Source organism: Vidua chalybeata, unplaced genomic scaffold (assembly GCF_026979565.1).
Source record: "Vidua chalybeata isolate OUT-0048 unplaced genomic scaffold, bVidCha1 merged haplotype scaffold_239_ctg1, whole genome shotgun sequence".
Classification (NCBI taxonomy): domain Eukaryota; kingdom Metazoa; phylum Chordata; class Aves; order Passeriformes; family Viduidae; genus Vidua; species Vidua chalybeata.
Window position 1 is genome coordinate 3,386 of NW_026530377.1, and position 6,197 is coordinate 9,582.

The 6,197-nt window shown below is 47.3% G+C and overlaps 1 long non-coding RNA gene across 1 annotated transcript; it reads right to left on the bottom strand.

Moving 5' to 3' along the window:
* Positions 1–1,139: 1,139 nt before the first annotated feature.
* LOC128783374 (uncharacterized) lies at positions 1,140–2,223 on the bottom strand. Its single transcript, XR_008429129.1, has 2 exons — positions 1,549–2,223; positions 1,140–1,500 (listed from the first exon to the last, which is right to left on the bottom strand). It is a non-coding gene; the product is annotated as an uncharacterized LOC128783374 (long non-coding RNA).
* Positions 2,224–6,197: the final 3,974 nt, after the last annotated feature.

Sequence of the window (6,197 nt, forward strand, 5' to 3'; positions counted from 1 at the left end):
AGGGATTCTTTCTCGTGGCAATCGGAAGGCAGAACGGAAAATGAGGGGCTTCAGACGGGCTCTTACACCACCTTGGAAATTCTTGTTGCTCCCCAGAGGCTCCGAGATGCAGAGAACACGGTGGCAGCTGCTGAAAAGAAGGGCAACTGTGAGTTGGTCAAGAAGCAAGAACCTAGGCAGCTGACTGTGCTTGGCAAGGAGCAGCTGCTGGATTCTTGCAATTGCTTCAGTGCGCACAGAAGCCCGCTGCTCTGCTGCTTTGTGTTTCGCCTTCAGTCAATTGCACACTGCTGAAGCTGAGGCAGGCTGTTCAGCTTTGCTGCTTTTCAGCATCTCAGCTGCTCTTCTGCTCTGTGACAGCTCTCGAGGTGAAACAGAGATTTTTAGAGTTAGGTTAACAAAATGAATTAAGCATTTCTAATTTAGCTTGTAGAGTTATCTGTTGAATTTTCAAACTTTTACTTAAGAAACCTCTGCCTAATACAAAGGGCAAAGGAAAATGCAAATTTCTGAAGCTTCTTGCATAAAGAACAATACCAGAACAAGCAAAGAACCCAGATAAAGAAGCTCCTCTGTCTCCAAGCCTATCAAGACTGACAGACGTACTCAGATAAGCACCAAAGGACCAAAAGCGCACGCGCAGAGAGGAATAGTTCAAAAGTTCAATCATGAGGAAGACCACAATCTTCAGCCTCAGGACCACCAAGAGACCACCCGTACGACCACCACAGCAAACCACGCATGCCCAGAAGGGCATGGACTTACTTAGCATGAGACGCGAGGACAGGCGGGGTCAGGGGTTGAATACGCATGAAAAAGTCGTGCAGTGTATTGCATATGGAATGTCTTTAAGAATAAAAGTGTGGGTCAGACTGAGGCTCGGGGCACAAGTTTTGGAGAGCTATCTCACTTGTGCCGGGCGCTGACGTACATACCCACTTCATAACTACCCAGGTTATGGAGTCTATTGATTTATTCCGCGTATCGTTTCAGTTGGCGACCACGAAGGGACTGCTCTGCTCACCCGCAGGTCCGGTTGGGAGCAGACACCCTCAGGCGCCACGGGGCTTTTCCCCGGAGGGACTCTGCGCCTCGGCTGTACACTGCGGGGAGCATACCACGGCCCGTCGACTAGCGGATGAAAGCGGTATGTATTAATTTATTTTCTTAAGGTTGGCACTGATAAGTCGCAAAAAGATGTTTTTGCGCGCAGGTTTGCCTAGGGGCTTGCAAGCAGACCGCCATCGGGGAGAGGCCGGCGGCGGGAGGACCTCCCCAGCTGATAGCGCGGCTCGGGGAGGGCGAAATCGCGATTTCAGTGTGTGGTGTGTGTCCCGATTGCAGTGTAGTGTGTCTGTTACGTCCGGACGTGCGTGCTTGTGCGTGTGTGTGTATGTGTGAGTGGAACGGTGATGCGCGGTGCGGCGTTGCTAAGATAGAGAGACGCGGCGCGGCAGTGCTAGAGAGCGCATGCGCAGGGCAGCTCTCAGCCCACACTACCTGCTAGTGCGGGTAGTGCGCATGCGCGGGGCAGCTCAGCCACACTACCTGCTAGTGCGGGTAGTGCGCATGCTCGGGGCGGCTAGCAGCCACTCTACCTGATAGAGCGGGTGGGGCGCATGCGCAGGGCAGCTCTCAGCCACACTACCTGATAGTGCGGGTAGTGCGCACTCTACCTGATAGAGCGGGTGGTGCGCATGCGTGGCACGGGCTGTCCCTGGCGAGCGAGGGGAGCGCGGCGCGGGGCTTAAGTCGGGGCTTGCAAAGGTGCTTTAGGCGCAGCCCAGCTGATAGCGCAGCGGGCGCGCGGGCACAAGCCGCGGTTTGAGGAGCTGCTTTGAACGCCGCTAGCTGATAGCGCAGCTAGTGGGAGCGTGGTACAAGCTAGGAGTTACAAGCACCGCTTACAAGCATCGCTAGTTGGTAAAAAGCTTGCAAAAGCAGCCAGCGAGCCCGGCTGGGCTAAGAGTTAAGTGTTTGTTATACAATAGCACTGCCCTTCAGTGTGAAAAGCTGTCACTGGTGTAGGAGGAGGGGTTGGGGAAGGCAGTCTAGGGTTGCCATGGGAAACAGCAGTTGTATGAGTTCTCCACCCCCTTTTGTAAGAGAATTGTACCCTCCCCCTGTCTTGTCAGTTATTGTTCAAGTCTGCCCCTTAGCCTAGAATCTTCTCTGTTCCACGTTTTCCCTTTGGTTCTTCCACCAAGAACACTCCTTTCCCCTTTTCCCCACTGGTTAATGTTATATTTCCCCTCCCTTTAGCCTTCTCCCTGTGATAAATTGAGGCGAATAATTTGATTCAGCCTTTTAAGGTCAATTAGAATTTTATTAATTACAGCAAGCAGTAGCAAGCAAAACAGCGCTGGGTGGGTAGGGGTCTCCTAACCGCCCCTCCTGCAGTGTCCCACACTGCAGTGCCCCACACCCCACCCCCCTTATTCAGTCTCTTTTATAGTTTCTTGGAGGTTTCTTCATTCGCGTCTCTTGCCATAGCGGTGGGCGTAGCTTGAGCATCCCTCTGCATCGTGTCTGCGTTGTGTCGAGGCAGGTGATCGTTGGTTTCACAATCGGTTCCGGACAATGATGGGCGTACCCGGAGCACTCCTACGTTGTCTAGTCCGGTGGCTGTTGCCTGGTGGTCGCTGATTTCATAATCAGCTCCGGCCATCCCCCAACATCCTTAGCCTGTGTCTGCAAGAGAAGCTAAGAAAAGCTCCCTAAATGGTGATTAATCATACTTGCGGTCTTGCGTTTTGCAATATGTCTATAGCCTTGCAATATGCCTATAGCCTTGCGGTTTGTAGCAGTTGCTTCTTTATTGTCCTTTTTTTAGTAAAACCCACAAGTTGCTGTTTCCCAACTTCACAGATGCTTCCCCTATCTCCTAACAAGCAAGCTAGTCCCTCATACTTTAATTTCATTTTTCCTCCTTTAATATTCCAATTCCTTTGATGAACAAACAAGTTACCACAGTTTATCACAATCCCCCATTTTCTCTTTTACCATTTCCTTCATCAAATCGCTTTGCTGTTTCGTAGGCTAGAAGTAAAGTGTTTAGCATTGTCCTGACTAGAAACACCACTAGGACAGAGCAATAGAAAACTAATAATTCACCAATAAGGGTGGAGTCCTAGCCTTGATTTTGTTTTGTAATATCCTGTTTTCCCCTTTTTGGCTTGCTGCTCCCTTGGTGTTTCGGAGGCACTTAGACTGGTCCTTTGAGGGATCCTAGTACTCGGCTGGCAATAGTTGGAGCATTTCAGCATTGTTCCACTTAGAGGGGGCTTGGCCTTTTCCTCTCTGCCTCGCTCGCCGACTCGGGTGCTTCGAGCCGCGAGGTAAACCATCTTCTCGGCAGCAGCAGTACTCGCCTGAGCGTCCCCTTTTCCGCTCCTGCCTAGCCTTGTACTGTTCCCAGTTCTTATCTTTGACCAGAAGTGGGTTGCAAGGAATCCCCTTCAGTTCCTTTCGACAACACCCTTTTATTACCTGAGCAGCAAATGGAGTGGGCTCGTTAGTATGAAAACAAAAATACTCAGGCTATACTCCCTTGGTAAATATTTCCCACCACTCAGATCCAAAACTGACCCACCGATTTTCCAATTCTCCTATCCTTAGCACAGTTTCAGTTAGTTTTCGCTGAGTTTTATAGCACTCAGTACAAACCCCAATTGGTGGTCTTCCCCTCTGGCAATGGACCCACCACCGTTCTTGGCAAATTTTACATATAAAGCACACAAAAGGATAACAATCTCCACAACCTTCCTTGTTACAAATCACTATATAGTCTTTAGCTAGTTTGTAATTGTATCCCTTTGCTTCCCCTTATGGTTGATTTGGATGATGTCCACAGAGTTCATTAGTTTTTCTTAAGAGTCACTTTCAAGTTCCCAGGCTGGCTAGTCACTCTCCACTGGTTATTTGTGGCAACCGGGCCTTTCACTCGGCTGGCGTGAGTCCACCCCTTTTCGGCCGTCTTGACTGCCGTTTCTGTGATACTTGATCTCCTGGTTTTATCTTATGGATTGGTGGTCTCTGTGCCAACACTTCTTTCTTCCTCAATTCCTGCCTTCTGCTCATAATTTGGGTGATGTAAAATTTAATATGAGAATCTTTTAGGCAGGGGTGATCTTTGGGCATTCTAAATAACATTTCAAATGGAGAGATTCCCACATTAGTTTGGGGTTGAGTTCGAATGTTCAATAAGGCAAGAGGTAGACACTTAACCCATGACATTTTTGTTTCCAGCATTAACTTTGTGAGGTTTTTTTTTGGTTTTTTTTTTTTTTTTTTTGTGTGTTTTTTTTTGTTTTGGTTTTTTGTTTTTTTTTTTGTTTTTTTTGGTTTTTTTTTTTTTTTCTCCATTCATCCTTTCCACCCTCCCGAGCTCTGTGGATGCTATGGGGTGTGATATTTCCATTGAGTTCCCAAATCTGTCAGGACATCTTTTGCAATTTTAGAGGTGAAATGGGGTCCCCGGTCTGAGTCTAAACACTCAATTAATCCATACCGGGGATAATTTGCTCTAATAATACTTTTACCACAGTGTTCGAAGTAGCTCGGGCCGTAGGATAAGCTTCCACGTAATGGGTTAAGTGGTCTACCAGTACCAATAAATATTTATACCTCCCCACTTTTGGTAATTCTGTAAAATCTATTTGTATATGTGAAAAGGGTCGTTGTACCAGTTCCCTTCTGCCCATTGGTATTTCTCTTAATTGTTGTTTATTTATTCTTTGACAGGTTAAACATTGTTGGGTTACCTGTTTTGCAAGATTATAGACCCCTATACACATATATTTAATTGCAAATTGGTCAACCAGGGCTTGAGTTCCCCAGTGGGTTTTCTCATGGACTGCTTGCAGGAGCCTCATTGCCATTCCTTTTGGGAGTACCTCCCGCCTGTCCGGTAGTATCCACTTGCCTCCCTCTTTTTCCTTCACCCCCATTTGGTTTAGTTTTTGTTTTTCCTGTACCGTGAAGGCTAACACATGGTTAATGGGTCCATGGAACCGGCAATGTTTCTCTTGGGGGTCTTCACAGGCACACTCATGATTAATGAGTCCGTGGCACCATCAATGTTCCTTTTGGGGGTTATCACAGGCACACTGTATCGAATCAATTCCGTATGCATCCCAACAAGCCCAACATGGTTCTTCCTCTAAGTCAGCTCCACAAGTGGAGCAATTTTCCCTTTGTGCGACCCCCCCCCCTTATATGGTTTTAAACTCATTAGAGCTGCCTTTTTCGCCTCCTGGTCGGCTAAGTTATTTCCCTGTACTGAGTTTCCCATCCCCACTTGATGTCCTTTTACATGAACAATAGCTATTCTTTCCGGACCTCTCAAGGCCTGGAGCACTTTCCGAATTAATTCCCCATGTATCAACCCCTTTCCCTGTGAATTGATAAGTCCCCTTTCTTCCCAGATTTTACCAAATGTATGAACCACCCCATAAGCATATTTTGAATCAGTAGAAATGGTCCCAGCCTTTCCTCTTAGCAGTTCTAAAGCTCTGAGCACTGCATACAATTCACATGCTTGTGCTGACCAGCTGGGACTAAGAGGACCAGATTCTATTTTCTTAAGAATCTTCCCATCCACAATAGCATACCCAGATTTCCTTTTCCCTTCAAGGACCCGAGAGGATCCATCTACATAATATCGATATCCTTCTTCTAATTCCTCCTCTTTGAGGTCTGGTCTTATTTTTGTTTGTTCCTCTATTTGCAAAAGACAATCATGAGTTAGTCCCACAACTGGTTCCCCATATAGAAACTGGGCTGGATTTTGTAAGCTTGTGGTTTCAATACTTAACCTAGGAGAAGAAATTAGGATGCCTTCATACTTTAGGAGGCTGGCATCTGTTATCCATTTATCCGCTTTTTGTTGTAGTACGCCACGGATGTTATGAGGAGATAGAACCTTCAGTTCACTCCCAAAAGTTATCTTTCCTGCTTCTTCTACCAAAAGGGCAGCAGCCACTATCGATTGCAAACAGGCAGGCCACCCTCGACTAACAGGGTCGAGAAGCTTTGAAAGATATGCCACTGGTTTCTTTCCGCCAGCCCATTCCTGGGCTAACACCCCGTATGCCACCCCTTCATTGACATTAATGAATAAAAAGAATGGTCTTTTTAGATCCGGGAGGCTGAGAACCGGGGCATTGACCAATTCAGTTTTCAATGATTTTAACCGG